Below are 19,326 nucleotides of genomic sequence, written 5' to 3'. Positions count from 1 at the left end.
CCCCCCCAGTCCATTACAGCAAACTGTCAAGTACATTCTACTCTTTGGATCACTTTTTGGAACATGAAGTCTTTTGTGTTAAAAACTATTCACATGCAGTCTGATGTCAAATGTCATTTAATTCAAGTACTAACCTTTTATTCCAAATTGGAAGTCAGCATAATTTAGAAATTTTTCATATTCAAGTTTTTGGACTTTAGACTAAAAATCAAAAACTGAGAGACATGCTTTACATACTATTTGGCAAGAAATACTTGAAACAAGCATTTAATTGTTGCCTCAGTTTTACATTATTATAAAATAAGGGGGTTATGATTTTAATGTTCCTAAATTCTAAAATTCTGTTTAAGTTAGTATTTCATTAGTTTGTATTTGTATAGGCTAATACAGCCTTAAGAGATAACTACCTGTACATTTGATAAACATCAAATGTAAATGTTAATTCCACTTCTTGTGTACCTAAAAGGAATGTGTACTGATTATTTGCTTTATAACAATTGTTCTATTGTTGGGGTTTTCATTCAGTTCTTGTTTTTTAATGAGTCAAGATTTGTTAAGAGTTGGTTGCCACATAATATGGAAACCTCGTTAACTATAAAACACAGAAACATAAAAATTATAGTTTATAGTCAACCAACAAGCAAGGTTGCTGGCATCTATTTTCAACTTAATAATATGGAATATTACTGCAATTTAAAAAGAGGCATTCCAAAGATACATTTTACTTTCAGAAACCTTATTAGAAGTAGAAATAATATAGAAAGAAAGAGTTGTATTGAAGGCATGAATTCCAAAGCCACCTCTTACAGAAGATATGAAAAGTGTGACAGGAGTAAAGAAAGGAGAAATCACCGTACACTGCAAAAGTTGTAAAAAGAGTTTTGGAGAATATTAGACTTTACTGGGCCCAAAACAGATATACAATTAACAAAAGGAAGTTATGAGGGAAAAGAATAATTTGAAAAGATCAATGATATATTGTTTGGAACATGATGAATATGAGAAATATAAGTTAAGAGCCCAAGTACAGAGGTTAGAGCTGATATGGGTTTATAAAGTCTACAAATAGCTGAAGTTGAAGATATGAAACTAGACAGATAAGCAAAAAGAAAGGTTATATAGTACATTTTGTGAATTACACTGAAGAGTTCAACAGAAGATGCTTTAAACACAGCAAAAGTAAAGACAAATAAATTCTGATGGAAAGGGCACTTTTTGTTTGAGACAGAGTCTCACTCTGTTGCCAGGGCTAGCTAGAGTGCTGTGGCATCAGCCTAGCTCACAGCAACCTCAAACTCCTGGGCTCAAGCGATCCTTCTATCTTAACCCCCCACCACCACCACCAAGTAGCTGGGACTACAGGTATGCGCCACCATGTCCGGCTAATTTTTTCTATATATTTTTAGTTGGCCAATTAATTTCTTTCCATTTTTAGTAGAGACGGGGTCTCACTCTTGCTCAGACTGGTTTGGAACTCCTGACCTTGGGATCTGCCTGGCTCGGCCTCCCCGAATGCTAGGATTACAGGCGTGAGCCACCATGCCCGGCTGAAAGGGCACTTTTTTAAAGGCCCCATTAAATGTGTGTGTGTGTGTGTGTGTGTGTGTGTGTGTGTGTCTGTGTGTGTGTGTGTGTATAGAAAAAGAAACCTAAGAAAATTCAAGATCTTGAACTTAATAAAATCCATCTTATTAAAAACCACAAATTAATAATTTCCACTTAAAGAATAGGAATGACTTGTGTGCTTTTGTAGTAAAACTACTGTGAACAGTAAGAAAAATTGAGACATTATGTCACTTGAGACAACAATTTGTTTAGTGTTTTGCTTTATTTACTGCCTGGGAACTTTCTAGTGCAATGGATTTATGGACTTAGACAAGCATGTTTGAGAAGGTACTTTAAAAATAATTCTCAGCTTCTAGGGGATGGTCATGCTGGAGACTCAGACTTGTGGGGGGAGGGGGGAAGGGCATTTATTGAAACCTTAAAATCTGTACCCCCATAATATGCCAAAATAAAAAAAAAGTTTGTCTAAAAAAAAAAAAATTCTCAGCAATATCTCTGTAGAAAATTCATTGACCTGTTAATAAAAAACACATGCTCCTGAGTTCTATATGCTCCTGTGGATGCTGAATGCATTTGGTCATGCATAAACTGTACTGGTCAATCCTGAGGACATTTTAGTACTTATTTCCCTAAGCATCTAAAAGTCAGTTGTATATAAGAGCAAAGAAATACTGGAAACTTTTAGAAAAATAAAGATGACTTAAAGAGCACAAGGATATCTTTGACCTCTAAGTACCTCCTGTAGCAATCTGGTCCAGCAAATGAAAAATTAGTGAGAATTACACATTGCTTCATTCAGATAATGGACAATGATGAGTCAAAGTGTATTATAGTAGTCGCCCCTTATCTTAGGTTTTGCTATCTGCAGTTTCAATTATCCATGGTCAAACAGTCTGAAAATGAAGTTTGTTCAATGAAAAATAAAAAAATTCTAGAAATAAACAATTAAAAACTCTTAAATTGCACACCATTCTGAATAGCATGATGAAATCTCACATTATCCCACCCAGGATGCTAATCATCCCTTTGTCCAGCAAAAACATTACCCACAGTTAGCAGATTGACTGACACAGTGTATAGAGAGTGTAGAACTATCTGTAGTTTCAGCATCCACTGGGGGGTCTTAGAACATATCCCCCATGGATAAGGGGGACTATGGTATTTTCATAGTTTAATCTCTAAAACCTCAAACAATATTTGCATTTGGGACACAATCTAACTGTCCCATATACTTATAAAACAAAATATCATAGTCCCTGGCCTATTATTGTATCTCTTTAAACAGATTTCTCTTTCATCTTTAGCTCTAAAAAGAAAGTAACTATATACAGGTAAATACATCCTGGAGGTGTATACTTTTTAGATAATGGCTTCAGTGTGCCACTCAATAGTTTTTGATGGATTTTAATTCTTAATCTGTATACCCCCCAGGTTGCTGAAATTTCTGCTCAGCTTTTTAGCCTCACGGTCACAGTTTTCTGATGGGTTTCCAGAAGTCCTGCTCTGGGCCAGTTATTTGTTAACTACCATACTTAAGGGAAAATTCATATGCAGATACTATGTGCAGAATATTCAATTCTCTGTACTTCTCTCCCCTCCACAATTGGCCTTAGTTCCCAGCCTCTCTGGACTCCTTAGCCATGTAAAACTGCTTCTTTCTGCTTGAGCTCCATCTGGCACTGAAAATTAGAAAATTCCCTCAAGGAAAACGACAAAAAAAAATATGGAGATCACTTCATGAGCATCCCTTTTCTCAGGAATCATAGCTTCTCACGCTGGCCTACACTGGTTGCTCTCTAAGGCCTTCAATAGCTGTTTTATATATGGCCCAATTTTTATAATCAGTTCAGTAGGAAGGTTCATTTGGTACAAACTACTAAACACAGACAGAACCAGAAGGCTCATTCAATTCAAGTTATTATGGTTTTCATTTCTAAAAATTTTTTCTGGTTCCTTTTCAAATCTGCTACATTGGTTTTTATCATTTCTTTTGCAGATATCTTTATGTGTGTCATAATTCATAAGCATAGTTGCTTTAAATCTCTGGCTAATCGTTTTAATATCTGGAGTCTATGGAGTTCCAATTCTGTTGTCTATTCTTGCTGGTTCTCATTCAGTTGTCTGTTTCTTCATGTGCCTAGGTATCTTTGATTACTTGCTTTAAAATGTAATTGTAATGGTTCACTAAGGTCTAGGATCATTTGCTTTGGGGGACCCCTGCCAGACTGGACCATCTCTATCCAAGTTAAGCTATGTGAACCTGCAATACAAACATGTATGAAAGGCAGTTTGTGGTTTTATCTGCTATGTCCTTTAATAATTTCTTTCCATTTTATTTTGTTTCTATTTAGAATTGACCCAGTCTTTTCTTTTGTCCTTATCTGGTTACAGGCTATCAAGAAAAAAGTGGCTGTTTTGGAGCTTAAGTGTATTTAAAGCATGTAAAAATATGTTTTTTATCCAGTATGTTTTATTAATTTCTGTGAAAAAGTTAATATGAGTAATCTAACTTACCATTTAAGAAACCAGACACCACTAGCACCATCTCATCATCTTAATTGTCATCTTTTCAGCAAGACCTTCCCTGAGCACTGAATCTACAATAGCTCCCCCAATCACTGTTTATCACTCTACCCTCTATTGTTTCCTTCGTAACACTTACTACTCCATGAAATTGCCTTGTTTACTTATTTTTTGCTACCCTTAAACAGAATATAAGCTCCAATGAAGCAGGAAGAGCTCATCTATCCCATTTAGTATTTTATCTCCAGAATTTATCTAGCACATACTGACATAGAGTGATTTTTCCAACAGATAATAAAGAAATACATTAAACCAATAAACAAGATCACAAAGTTGAGATTTCCAAATAAACTAGTACAACCCCCCACAAAACTTTTCATTTCATTTTCTCTCTTTAGACAAATGTACTAGTTCTAACAGCTCAATCCCAAATGGCCAAATCTAATTCCCCTTCTCTCTTACTCTTCATGTCATTTCTACATTGCCCAGGAATTGCTACTTAGTGAGAGAAATAAAATATAATACCGTTTTTAAGAGCTTTCAAATACCACACTATAAAAATGATTCCAGATCATACCCTGGTAAACAGATTAATATCAGAGCTCTGAAACATCAAGGTAATTATACAGGCAATAAGAGTAGCTATTTTTACACAAATGTTAATACTTAGGGTAAATGGTTTATATTAGATTTAAATTTCATATTTAAGTGAATACATTTGAAAACAAAAAGGTCAATTATGAAATCAGCTGAGCTTTTGGTTTTAATTCTCCAATTGAGAAACAAGAAACCCAACAGCAAAATAACCATACAGGTTTAGACTCTGATCTCAAACGGCAATGATAATATGGCAGAGTATGGAAAGGGAGAAAAACTTCTTATAACTTTATCAAGTTGAAACTTTATCTTTGACACATACAGCATGTTTTATGGTTTTTAAGCAAGCATTAGGAACTTTATTCTGAAGCAATATAGTTAATGCTACAAAGAAAGTTTTATCAAAAGAAATGATTAAAAATTCAAAATTTTCACATTCCTATTCTAAGGAATTCTTATTCAGTTAACTGAATTCCACAAAACTTCATTATTTAACATAAATATGTACTTTCAGTTATTTTAAAATACTTGGTCAAAATGCTACAAAGCAGAATGTTACACAATAATCACCCATTTTTTAATTTACTAGATTCTTTAAGAAACAATAGGGCTTACATTTGGTAATAAAAGAGTCTAAAACAGCTTTACTTCTTCCAGCATTAGGTTTAACCATTCAGATCCTACAAAGTCTCACATCTCACTGTTAAAGATTAAATTATAGTTTTACACTCTCCGGAAGCCACCACTATTATTAATTTCTTTTTAGAGAAATTGAATACTCAGAAAAGGGGAGCAATGTTTTTGTGTTACAAATTTCAATCTCACATTATAGTTCTCACAAGTACTTCTGTAATCTAGAATAAGCCAACAGTCAACTCAGCTGTTTTAACTATGGGACCTAGTAACTGTAACAAAGCAAAGGAATTTTGTTGCCCCTTATGAAGAGAGACCTCATCTAATTTCTCTACAAACTACACACACACACACACACACACACACACACACACACACACACACACAGAAGAGCATCGAAAAACAAAATTTGTAAAACTGCATAATCTGTGGAAATTATCGTCTATCTATACAAACACAAGTTTATCAAATTGCATCAGGAGAAAATGCAATCATATTGAATAGATTATATGCTTATGAAATGATTATATTAAGCTTTCCCTCTTGGTGTAATTTGGCAAATGTGAATTTATGTAAATATGCAATGATGTTTCATAGGTAATATAATTCACACAGAAATGGGAATAAGGTGTTTCTTTAACATAATTCTTAAAACACTATATTTATAAATTGTTAAGTAACTGAAGAAGGCTAAAATATTCCTGAATACTAAACATTTTTTATTATAGTTAAAAGGTTAAAACATACAGGAACACACTCACTCTTCTCTGTCTTTCCCCTCTAAAAGTAGGCTCCTTTACAATACTTACCAGCTGAGAAAAAGAGCTCAGAGATAACTGTACCATACATTTATCATACATTTACATTTTTCTGCCTTTTAAAAGCAAAAGATACTCTCTTCTTTGTTTTGTCATTATATAAGATTTATGGCACTTTGTTAAACTACTATTTAAGCAAGGGCCCTAAGTCACTGCCTTGACAGAGAAATATTTTTGAACTGAGGCCACTCCAAGTGATGGGCACTGCACATGTTAATTAACTTGTTTTTCTTTTGTTAATCTGTCTTTTGTTTTCCGGAAAATGTCTCAACTAAGAACCTAAAAAGGGAAAAAGAAATAAAATTATGTTTTCTGCCCTATAAATCAATTAGTATTTTTTTAAAGTACTGTTAAGATACAAACACATGATCTACATAGAATCTAGATGGGTTGCATAAAAACCATATACTATTGATAAGAATGAATTTATAAGCCCCAGAGAAGAGGGTATTTAACAAACTTTTAAATTATCTAGAAATAAAGATAATAAAACCTTAAAATAGCATGCTCCAGCACATATGTAACTGGAGTTAAAAAAAAAACAGTACTGCTATATTTTTGTAAAGGGAAACAATTTTGATCTAAGCACTAGAAAAGTATATGTAATAGACATGGGGCTTCCCCACCCCTACCCCAATCCTCTTGTGCATTTTTAGATTTCTAAGTATGTTTGCAGAAATTACAAACAATACCTGTTATCAAAGAGAATTAAAATGCTTTTGAAATGAAAGCCAGTTAAAGGAGTTCACGACACACTACCCCAAAATATGGCACCCAGCATACTGAGTATTTTAAGCTTAAAGAATTTGAGAAACAGCATGTACAGGAAAGACTTTCTAACCTTCCAGACACAGGTCATTAGACCCTTGAGAGGAAGAAAGAACATCCTTCCTTATCTCCATAGACACAATGACACCAAGAGAAATCTGAACAGACCTTGCTAAGTTTTTCTGGTTTATTATACTTAGCGCATACTTTTTATCTTATCATACTCTCCTAAAACCTTTCACTTCATCAAACATAGCATACGAACATGTTCAGCTGCTTTGGGTCTTCATTTCCTTTTGAAGGCTCTCGTGTTACATAAAACTTATATTAAATAAATTGCTTCCCTCTTGTTAATCTGTCTTTTAAAGGGCCCCAGCCAATGAACCTCAGGTAAAAAGATCTATTTCCTTCCCTACACAGTGCATAAAAGGAACAGAAAGTTAAAGTATTACAAAACTCCAAGTAACCTGAATTCTCAGAGCATGAGTTACTCAAGATAGGAAAGTTTTCCAGCCAGTTAAAACCTAATCTCTTTAAGGCTCAAAGTATATTTCATCGTTTTGATTAAAATGTATCTTCTTTCTTATAAAGAATATTTTGTGCATACTTTATCCTCTTCTATTGATACATTAATGTATCAAAGGGCAAAATTATGCTAAGTATTTTTACACATTTTTCTTATTTAATTCACACAACTTCTCTGAGACATGTCTTATCTCCATTTTGCAGAAGAGAAAACAGCCTTGGAAAAGTTAAGCTTCTTGCCAAAGTAACATAATTGAGATTTAAACTTAGTAGGTTTAACTCAAATACAAGCTCTTTATATTCTTAAGTTTAGCCTAAAGTTGTCTCCTTACATATTTTAAGTTCAGTCTAAATGTTTCTCCCTACATAATGAACTATTGCCTACCTGGCTCTATAAAGAGGCTATAATCTCTTATACCACAGTTAAGGCCAATCACAGGTGGCCAACTGTTCAGTGTTCAAATAAGGCAAACTGCTGAGCTGTAACCAGCAATCCAGCTGTTTCTGTATCTCACTTTTGTTTCATATAGTCACTTTACATTCTCTGTCCATAAATATTATCCAATCATGCGGCAGCCAGAGAGCTGCTCTGAACCTGTTCTGGTTCAGGGGGCTGCCCAATTTGTGAATTGTTCTTTGGTCAATTAAATTGTTAAATTTAATTTGTCTAATGGCATCTTTTTTTTTTTAAACAGATGGCATCAGAAGTGGGATACAAGCATCACATGACCAAAGGAAGTACCTGCTGGGCACACTGTGTCCACTGCTATCTTGCAGTAACTAAGGATTATGAATAAATTCTCTCTCAGATTCTGAAGCTCCATGGATTTGTGTTTTTGAGGTACCTAGGTTTGTTTGAGCAAATTTTTATCTGAACTGGGTTCAGAAGTCACAACAGAAATTGGTCTGGGACCAGGATCAGACTGGATCTGATAATTAACTTGATTGGGCCCAGCTAAAGGCTTTGGATGTCTGTCTCAGACAGAAACTAGCACAATACTGAAGGGAGTGTGTGAACTCTGGCTTTCCAAAACTTGCAGGGATTTTTGTGTTCTACTCCTTTGTTTCTTTTTCTTGATAGGTAAGAAAAAAAATCATTAGCTAAGCTAATGAAGGGTATCTGAGAGCCAAGGCCAAGATTCAAGGTAAAAATGGGATCCTTAATTTCTGAAGAACTTTTAAGTATTCTACCTTCCATTTACATGTATAAATATTAGGCCTGGGAAGCAGCAAAAACAAAAATGGCAAAATCACAGTAACAATAATTTCAAATTACAGTGCAACATTCCAAATGAACAACACTGCATTTTAAGAAGTGCATTTAAAAATGAGGTCTCCCAAAGTAGGCTAACCAAGGAATGCCTACTGATGTCCAGAAGCCCCTAAGAAGACTGCAATATTTTTATTCCTTATTTTAAAAGACTTTTAAAAGTAAAATAAAAAGCTTAACTAATGGATAAGAAAAACTGAATCTGCAAACCTTTAGCCTTAGTTACTATCCTGCCTTGAAGATGAAAAGACAGCTGCATAAAGTGTTTATAAAAGGTAGGCCCTCAGATAAAGTAAGCTAGCTTCTTTTTCAGAGCTATCCATGCTGAGTCCAAGCATAGAGAATGTTTTCTTTCCTTTATTAGTTAATGGGCTCCTCCCCTAAACTCGGTAATTTTAGCTAAGAAACCATAGCTAAATTAAAAAGACCCATCTATTGAACTAAACTGGGCTCAAAAATACACCTTTCCACATTTAGCTGGCTATTTTGAAACTTTTTATAAAAGAAAATTTACATTTATAAAGGAAATCTCCAGTTGTAAGGGTGTCCTCCTCTACACCAGGAAGAGAGGGAAGACTGAGTCTCTAGAAACTCTTTTCATTGGTTTAAACACAACTGTCTAGGATGGATCAGAACCATAATCTATAGTTAAACAGAAATAGCGTGAAGCAGAAAAACCGTCCCTTAAAATCTGTTATTTTGGCTTAGAGTTAGGAAAGTTGGTACTTTAAGATAGGAGTCTACTATTTTCTTCATCTGCCAGTAAATTAATAAATCTCCCTTTCCTTCTCCTCAAACCACTTGTCCTCATTCTTCTGATGCAGCCTTGGGGACAAATGCTAAGCTTTTGGTAACATCAAGAGCATGCCTAATATGGTCTAGAAACAACAAGAAGACAATGTTCCCAGACCAAAGTGAGTAGAAACAAGGTAATAGGAGATATGGTCACAAAGGTAATGGCGGGTCAGGCAGTCTATGGCAGTGTGAACCACCGTTTAAGATTCAGGTCATAGCAGAGGCAAAATACTTTGGAACCAGATCTAAAAATGAACTGGGAGCTGAGGGAGCAGTCACCTGATTCTGTGGCTTTCAGGTCAAAGCAGAACTCGGCTCCTTAGGCTAATTCTGCAGTGTGGCTTTGAGAGCCCTTCTAGGAAAAGCAACCTGCTCCTTTAGCTCTCCTAACAATCTCCTACACTATAAAACCTTTTAAAAAAACTCCCTCTGTGCTAAAACTAGATAAAGTAGATTCTTTTGTCTGTAACTAAGAACCCTACACAACACAACCCTAATAATAGAGAAAAGCCTATGGACTTCTAAAGTTAGGTAGGAAAAAAGCAGCCTCAGGCAGAAAGGGAGTATCTACCCACACCTAGGCTGAGTGACAAAAAGCAAAGGTCATGGGAGTTAAAGCTGTGTATTTTTCTCCTATGGCTGTCATAACAAATTGCCATAAATTTAGTGGCTTAAAACAACACACATTCATTATTTTGCAGTTCTGCAGATGAGAAGACTAAGTAGGTTTCACTGGGCAAAACTGTTAGCAGGGTTATGTTTCTTTCTAGAGTCTCTAGGGAAGAATCTCTTTTCTTGCCTTTTCCAGCTTTTAGAGGTTGCCTTCATTTCTTGGCTCATGCCCCCTTTGCATTTTCAAAACTACCAAAGGCCAGAAATCTTTTTCACATAGCACTACTAGCTCCCTCTTCCACAATATAAGGACCCTAGTGATTAACACTGGGCCTTTGTGGATAATACAAAATAATTTTCCTATTTTAAAGGTAGGTAGCTGATAAACCACCTTAATCTCATCTGCTATTTTAATTCCCCTTTGTCATGTAAAGTAACATATTCACAAATTCTAGGGATTATACACAATGGGGAATTATTTGGGGAAATTATTCTGCCTACCACAGGTGAGAGAATCAGACTAACTAGCTGGGTAATAGGGTACTTAAGACAGAACAATTGTGTAGTAGTAAGATACAAACTTAGTGGAACTAATGCTGCCCTGAAGCTGACAAAGTATAGGTAACTGAAACAAACAAACGTGGTCCAGAAAAGGCTTTTTGTGTTGTAAATTTACATAAATAAATAATTTTATAAAGTTTTTTAAAAGTAAAACTCACTAAGTGATACAAACCTTAAATCATATACTTAATAAAATCATTTTAATAAGACAAATTTGAAAAGAAAGTAAAACAATATTTAGCAAATACACTAGAGAAAATAATCCTTGATTTTCAGAAATTAGGGCTCTTCTGGATAATCTGGAAGGTTGAAGAAATGAGGCCAAGTTCATTAATGCATTACAAACAGGTGATGATCACATTAACATGTCAAGCAAAGCCCATAAACTTTAGGTGATTTTATAAAAGAAGAATGATTTGTGTTTTTGCTTAAACAAAACAGGTGTCAATTCCTACTTTCCAGTTGAATAGAAATGATTTGTTTCCTTTGTATGGTTACTATAGATCAAAATTGTAAGTACCATCAATTAAGGTAGAGTAAGGGGGAGTAGGCATGCAGTATAATATTATAAAAGGTTAAGTAAGCAGCTTTGGTCTTTGAAAACGTATCCTTCTTCCAGATAAAATCTCCCTAAACTAATGAGACTAAAAGTACTATTTATGCTCTAGTCAGATATTTCATCAAGTAAACAATGTAGGCTGTTTCGGGGTGTTTTGGGGGAGAGCAAAGGGGAATTTAACCTCACCAAATGCATTCCAAAGATCATTGTAAATGGGTATTAAGATTGAAATTAGAATTATTCTGCTAGAAATGTATGTATTTTAGGAAACTATTAATATTTGACCACAAATACCAGGAGCTACATTGTGGAATAGGCTTAAATAAACAAATTCCAACACATTAAAGAGCACTGGAAGAAAAACAAAATTGGCTTAAAATTAACCAAGGACTGGCTTTACTGATTTATAAACAATTTTGAGAAACTATTTCACATTAAACAAACAGAGAAACCTGATTTAGAAATTAAAAAATCTAATTTCCAGTATCAATTAGCAGACAAAGCTAAGAGGAAGAGGATCTTTCTCAATTTTTTTTTTTTTTTTTAGAGACAGGGTCTCATTTTGACACCCAAGCTGGAGTGCAGTGTCACAATCATAGCTCATTGCAACCTCCAACTATTGGGCCCAAGGGATCCTTCCACCTTGGACTTACAGGCGTGAGCCACACCTGGTGGGGTTCTATATCGTTATATTTCAATAACCACCTACATACAAACAAAACAAACAATAATAAAAACCACAGCTAAAATGTATTTAACTGGTAATTAATGAATACTGATAACTAAATAAAGAGTAAAAACAGAATGAATCGATACCAACATTTAGGGTACTGAGGAAGTCTGATCCATCTTTTAATTTCCTGTAAATGCTAACAGGATACTTGTTAATAAGTAATTTATTGTATTCCACTGGATTAAACTACTATCTCTAAGAAATGGCACATTCTTTTTAAATATTTAACTCACATGAAGCTACTTAAACCTCATAAGAAAACAGGATTAAGCTGAGGATATCCTAAATCTTTCATTTTCCTTCCTTTTATTGAATTCTTAGACACTCAAACCCTAATTGGTCACCTTACCTCCATTTTCTCTCATTTCAATGGTGTGAGGGTGTTCTTGAGAAAAAGCTTACTCCTAAGTGAGTGTTGATGTGACAAAATAAATTCAAAGCTAGTTATCTTTTTGTAAACTAGGCAGGTTAGATCATTATGTAGTTAGTAATTTTGAATCAAACATCAGAATTCTATGAAAACATCCATTTCTAGGCCTTATTGGAAATTAAGTTTCTCTCTTAGTAACTATTTTTTTAACCTCAAATATATATTAAATGTGACTCTGGAAAAATCAAATGACATTGCTAGGTCTCAGTTTTCTTATCTATAATATCTTTTATAGGATTAGAAATACTCCATGTTAATGCCTCATGTAATATCTGGTAAACATCAGACATCTAGTAAATGGTTATTACTCAGTTGAAATTGTACATTTTAAAGCAGCATTTTCTGTACTAGTTAGGAAAAATTGAGGGAAAGGATCACAGAAAGGCTCTGTAGCAGTGGTAGTCTTTAGCAGTCAGAATAACAGAGTCCAGGATGAAAAGGAGCGAGAAAGTGAACTGGCTGTTTCTCTTCCTTTCTTCTTTTGAAAGCATTTGTAGCGTCAATCCTGCCATAGCCTCAATCTATGCTGTAAACACTCTACTCCTCTCCAAAGTTCCTCCTGGGAGCATTATTCTATTAGTAGGTAATATACTATACTGTTGTGCTGAGAGGTACTCTTCAAATCAGATTGTGACATCAATTCAGAATAATAGGGTTATTCAAAATTCAGTAACATTTTATGTGCTCATATAGTACTAATGTATTTTTTTTAGCCAGAAAGAACTGACTATAGTGAATTTTCCACTATTTCTTTTCCTTCTGATAAAAATGACAACTTTCCATTAATAAAAATTGGGCTGTTTTTAAAAATGATACTTTTTATTTTGTCTAAGATATCCCAATATTATTGGAAACTAACCAAAAATAAGAACTACTTTCCTAGAGCTAAAAGTAACATTCTTCTTTGATCACAATAAACTTTGAATTTACTTGGCTGAAATTCAAGATAGATAAAATGTTGACTAATACTTAGAATTTTTGGTCACCATGGCAACATAAGAGAAAATAGAATAAACATTATTCCTAAATGTCTTCCTTTATTGTTTATGTGATCATTTGCAATTTCTAAAGTAACAATATATGCACACTTTAAAAATGTTAAGAAATTAAGAAAAAGGAAAAAAAATGAATGAATTTGTTCATCATCCTAGAACTGGTCACCATTTTTTGACATTATCAGTGTCTTTTCATAAACATTTTTAAAAAGAAGGTTATATAATTGGTATATATAATTTTGTAATATATATTCTTTATTTAATATTACTATTTTCACTGAATATTGTACAAACTGTCTTTGAAGGCACAACGTAAGATAAATCTACAATAGTTGTATTTTATTTTTGTGTTCATTAATTTATCATCTGTCTCTCCCACTATACTGGCAAGTTCGCTCAGGGTAGGACCATGATCCTCTAGTTCATCACTATAAACTCAATGCTTAGCACAGTACCTGATTTGGAGTAAATAGGTGTTCATGGTAGAAGCAATCCAAGTGTCCATCAACAGACGAGTGGATAAACAAAATGTGATACACACATACAATGCAATATTATTAAGCCTTAAAAAGGAATGAAATTCTAATACATACAATAACATGGATGAACCGCGAAGACATTATGCTACGTGAAAAAAGTCAAGACACAAAAACACAAATACAGTACTGCATGATTCCACTTACTTGAGGTACCTGGAATAGTCAAATTTACAGAAACAGATAGAAGAATAATGGTTACCAGGAGGAGGTTTGGGGAAGAAAAAATGAGAAGTTATTTTAATGGGTATAAAGTTTGGGTTTAGCATGAGGAAAAATCTCTGGAAATAGTGATGATGGTTGCACAACTATATGATTGTACTTAATGTCACTAAGCTGTACACTTAAACACAATAAATTGTTATGTAGATTTTATCACAATAAAACATTACTAAAAGCAAATAAAAATAAAGATTCATAAGTAAAAAACCCTAGGGACCTGTATTTTCCAATGAAAAGATTTCAACTTTTAGGCAAAAGTCTGTCGAAAGGAACTGAGATACAGTCCTAAATCTATTTTACCACTACCAATATATAATTCTTAACTAAAAACAATTTTATCTCTATTATTACACACATATAATTATTCAGTTAGAATGCCATTATGATGAAATACATATTCTCAATGTTCACAACTTCTGCAACATGCCAAATTATACAACCACAAATTTATTAAACATTTAACCACAATATCATCTGATAATTTAGATGCTAGTCTGTTCAAATACAGAAAGTCTGACTCGTGGCTATAAGTAGATACGCAGATAAAAGAAAAAGAACATTTCTAAAGGATTTCAAAATTGGTGTTCTAGAACTAGGAAAGAGATAGAAAATTGCCTTTTAACAAAATTCTATTAGTATTCCCTATCTTTTAGAGTTAAAACTTGCCTAATACAGATACATTTCAATTTGTCCCACCTTGTGACACTGCCTAATATTTCTTAAGTGGCTAATATATGCATGGTACATAGTAGTTGATAAACTGCTAAAATTCACTAAAACCTACAAATATTTAGGGTTTTCTAAGATTTTTATTAATATTAGCTTTTATATGTGTATAGTCATGCATCACTTAGTCACAGAAATATATTCTGAGAAATATGTCATTAAAAATTTCGTTGCTGTGCGAACCTAAGAGTACACTTACACAAAACTAGATGCTATAGCCCAGGGGTGAGGAACTTTCTAGGTCCTTAAGTGTGGCCTTCTGACTGAATCCAAATTTTCCAAAACAAATCCTTTTATTTTTATTAATACATTTTTGTTTATCTTTTATCTTTTTATTTTTTAAATGAATGTATTTAAAATATCAAAGAATAAAATAAGTTTCAACGAAATAATCCTCCCAGATTGACTGGCACAATTAGAACATTAGTAAGCCATAAGGGCTAAATCAACAGCTGCTACACTCATGACTTAGTTGTAACTTCGCCCACCTGGCTGCACTACTGCACAAGGCTGGTTGGCAAGATTTTATGGGGGTCCAGTACTCCAATCTGCTATCAGCTTTTGACAACTGTGAACTATGTTTCTGGTTGAAGTGGAATTTGTGCATTGCACAGCTCAACAGCATTTTTAATTCTGTCTGCCTAATAGCGCATCTAGTCAAAGAAGACCAAGAGAACGCTGAAGGAAGAAAACAGATTTTTTTTTTAATGAGGATTGAGAATTGCAATATTGTCTTGTTTCTGCTAAAGATAAGATGATTTGCTTGCTTTGTGATACTGCAATAGCAATGTTAAAGAAATTTAGTGCTCATCAGCGTTATAACACTCAGAAGGACCACAAACATTTTAAAATTAGAGGGAGAGTCATGAAAGGTTGGATTGCAGAAATTAAAAGATGAAAAGCAAAAGCAGAGACAATTCTTTCAAGCAGCAATAAGACCTGGAAATAATGCCACTGAAGCAACTTATAGAGTAGGTTATACACTGGGGGGAAGGGAAACCCATTCAGTGATGTAGAAATTGTGAAAGAAGGCATTGTCAAAGTTGCAGGATGCTTAGATCCCAATAACATTTCAAAGTACAAACAACTGCCTCTTTGAAGGAGAACCATAACTGATCGGCAGCATGAATTAGCCTTCAACTTAACCCAACAACTTCATGGAATAATTCAAAAGGAAAATAAGTATTTATTCAATCACTTTGTATGAATCAACTGATATTACTGACTCCATGCAGGTTTTATACTTCATTCAGGTCATAACAGAAGATTTTCTTTGCTACGAAGAATTACTTGCTTTGGGCACTCTTGCGAACAGAACGTGGGGAACAGACATCTTCAACAACTTTCAAGATAAATGTCACAAAGTTGGACTGAATTTGATAAATTTAGTGAGTGTACGTACAGACAGTGCACCTTCCATGATAGGAAAACATGAAGGGCTTATTACACAGATTAAAAAAAAAAAGTATTAACAGGTCCAGATGCTCTCGTTTCTCTTCACTATATCTTGCATCAGCAAAATCTCCATTCTAAAGCTACTATCAGGTTGGTGCAAAAGTAATTGCGGTTTTAGCATTGTTAAAATTTGCCTAACCGTTCAGAGGCAGTCTGCTAAAAAAAAGGGAGAAAAAAAAAAAAGAAATTTTCCATTTGATATTGGAATACTTGCTTAAATAAATGTGGTTTACATTATACATCATTTTAATGCACATTTCTCATTTTATGTTTTTTTACTAATGACTTATTACTTGCTGTTTATTTTATATTTATTTTAGATATTAGACAAAAAGCAAATTCGAGAAATTTTCTTATTCTAGTTCAAAATGGGACATAAAGCAGTGGAGACAACTCACAACATCAACAACCAATTTGGCCCAGGAACTGCTAAAGAACGTACAGTGCAGTCAGTGATCAGAAGTTGACAAGGACAAAATGAAAGCAATCATCAAAGCTGATCCTCTTACAACTACAGGAGAAGTTGCCCAAGAACTCAATGTCAACCATTCTATGTCATTGGCATTTGAAGCAAATTAGAAAGGTGAAAAAGCCTGATAAGTGGGTGCCTCATGAGCTGACCAAAAATCAAAAAAAATAATCATTTTGAAGTGTCATCTTCTCTTTTTGTATGCAACAACAACGGACCATTGCTCAATCAGATTATAAACTGTAACTAAAGTCAGCTCAGTGGTTGGATGGAGAAGAAGCTACAAAGCAATTCCCAAAGCCAAACTTGCACCAAAAAAAGGTCATGGTCACTGTTTTGTGGTTTGTTGATGGTCTGATTCCCTACAGCTTTCTGAATCCCAGTGAAACCATGACATCTGAGAAGTATGCTCAGCAAATCGATGAGATGCACAGAAAACTGCAACACCTGCAGCCAGCATTGGTCAACAGAAAGGGCCCAATTCTTCTCCATGACAATGCCCAATTGCATGTCGCACAACCAACACTTCAAAAGTTGAACGAATGGGGCTACAAAGTTTTGCCTCATCCACCAAATGCTATTCACCTGACCTCTAGCCAACCGACTACCACTTCTTCAAGCATCTCGGTAAGGGAAAACACTTCCACTACCAGCAGGATGCAAAAAATGCTTTCCAAGAATTCGTAGAATCCCAAAGCACAGATTTTTATGCTACAGGAATAAACAAACTTATTTATCACTGGCAAAAATGTGTTGGTTGTAATGGTTCCTATTTTGCATAATAAATATGTGTTTGATCCTAGTTATAATGATTTAAAATTCAAGGTCTGAAACCACAATTACTTTTGCACCAACCTAAATATTTTAAGTGACACTTTGCAACAAGTTATAAATATTGTTAACTATATTCCTGCAAATGCAACACAGCATCCTCAGTTTTGTAACATGCTAAAGTTGAAAGATGTGTTGACTATCACAGGAACAGGTGTTAGCCAAAATTTTTATCTCTGCAAGAACAGACAGTTAAATTCTATGAAGAACAGAATCAGCAATGTGAATTACAGAAAGAGGATTTCAATAGGAATGTAGCATTTCTGTGTGATATCATATCAAATCAAAACAACTTAAATGTTTCTTTGCAAGGTAAAATTAAGTTTATATCTATGATATGTGGCAAAAAAGCCCAAGGATTTCTGAAAAAAAGATAGCTTTTCTTCTTTAATGGGAAATTTCAGATGAACATTTTCCCCAGTTAGCAAAGGTCATTGATGAGTAGAATGATATATGCAAATCATTTGATGAATATACAGCTATTACAAACCTATTAATTGGAAAATAAAATGAAAGGTTCACTGACTTTAAGATTTATGATATCACACTCTAATTAGCATTTCAGCCTCACCTAGTTGATATCACCAAGGCACCTAAAGAACTACAGATAGAATTGATTGAGTTCTCAGTAGATGACATTTCAAAGTGATCATTTGATGCTAAGAAAGATCCAACTGAAATATGGAAAAACGCACAACACTCAGGCCTTCGGCAACATGCCCCAAAAATGCTTTCTTACTTTTCAATCACTTATTACTGCAAATCCACATTATCCTATGTAACCCAAATCACGATACCTTTAAGGTTACAAATGACTGATACCCATCTAGAGGATCAACTGAAACTGCAGACCTCCGTACTGCAACCAAATATTCAAATGCTCTCCAACAAAAAGCAGAAACAAAGTCACTAAAAGGTTAGTTAACTTTAAAATTAACAAATAGCTTTCATTTTTTGAAATTATTAAGTACATAGTAGTCAGATTTTTACAAAATAATATACATTCATCAGTATCTCTAGTTGAAGTTTCTTGAATGCGGCCTTATTTGATCACAGTTAAATTAAACCATCCTTCCAACATTAAAAGCTTTCCCATCCCTGGTATATAGCCTATTACTCCTAGGCTACAAAGCTACTGTGTTTCCCCAAAAATAAGACAGGGTCTTATATTTATTTTTCCTCCAGAAGACACGCTAGGGCTTATTTTCAGGGGATGTGATATTTTTTTTAAGTATGCTACAACAATCTACATTTATTCAAATATAGTTAAGTTGTCTTCTTCTGGAACATCATCATAACTCTCCAAACCCTGAATTCCATCCTGAATTTCTTACTCTTCTATTTCCTTTAGAACCATTGGCCCTAATCTCTCATGTAGAGCAACAGAGCTCTCATGGGGCAGGTGAGAAGGGCTGCTCATCTTCTTGACCACTCTGCGACAAAATGCATGGATTCTGCAGATACACTGTGTAGCCACGCCCATCACTAGGGTCTTATTTTCAGGGTAGTGCTTATATTGTGCAAATGCTTAGAAATCCTGCTAGGGCTTATTTAATGGGTAGGTCTTATTTTCGGGGAAACACGGTAGTAACAGCATGTTACCGTGCTAAATACTATCCTATGGTCCCCAACCCCCAGGCTGCAGCCCAATACCCCCAATACCTAAAGTGGTCTGTTAGGAAATGGGCTACATATCACCATC

At 34.4% G+C, this 19,326-nt stretch overlaps 1 protein-coding gene across 3 annotated transcripts in view; it reads right to left on the bottom strand.

The window, feature by feature from the left end:
- The window catches only part of HS2ST1 (heparan sulfate 2-O-sulfotransferase 1), a 169,955-nt gene that overhangs the window by 94,953 nt on the left and 55,676 nt on the right, over nucleotides 1–19,326 (bottom strand). The gene's annotated exons all lie outside the window — the stretch shown is intronic.

The sequence above is a fragment of the Microcebus murinus genome, chromosome 2 (assembly GCF_040939455.1).
Source record: "Microcebus murinus isolate Inina chromosome 2, M.murinus_Inina_mat1.0, whole genome shotgun sequence".
Taxonomy (NCBI): Eukaryota; Metazoa; Chordata; class Mammalia; order Primates; family Cheirogaleidae; genus Microcebus; species Microcebus murinus.
Note: the sequence above shows the minus strand (reverse complement) of the source record. Positions and strands in the feature narration are given on the sequence as shown.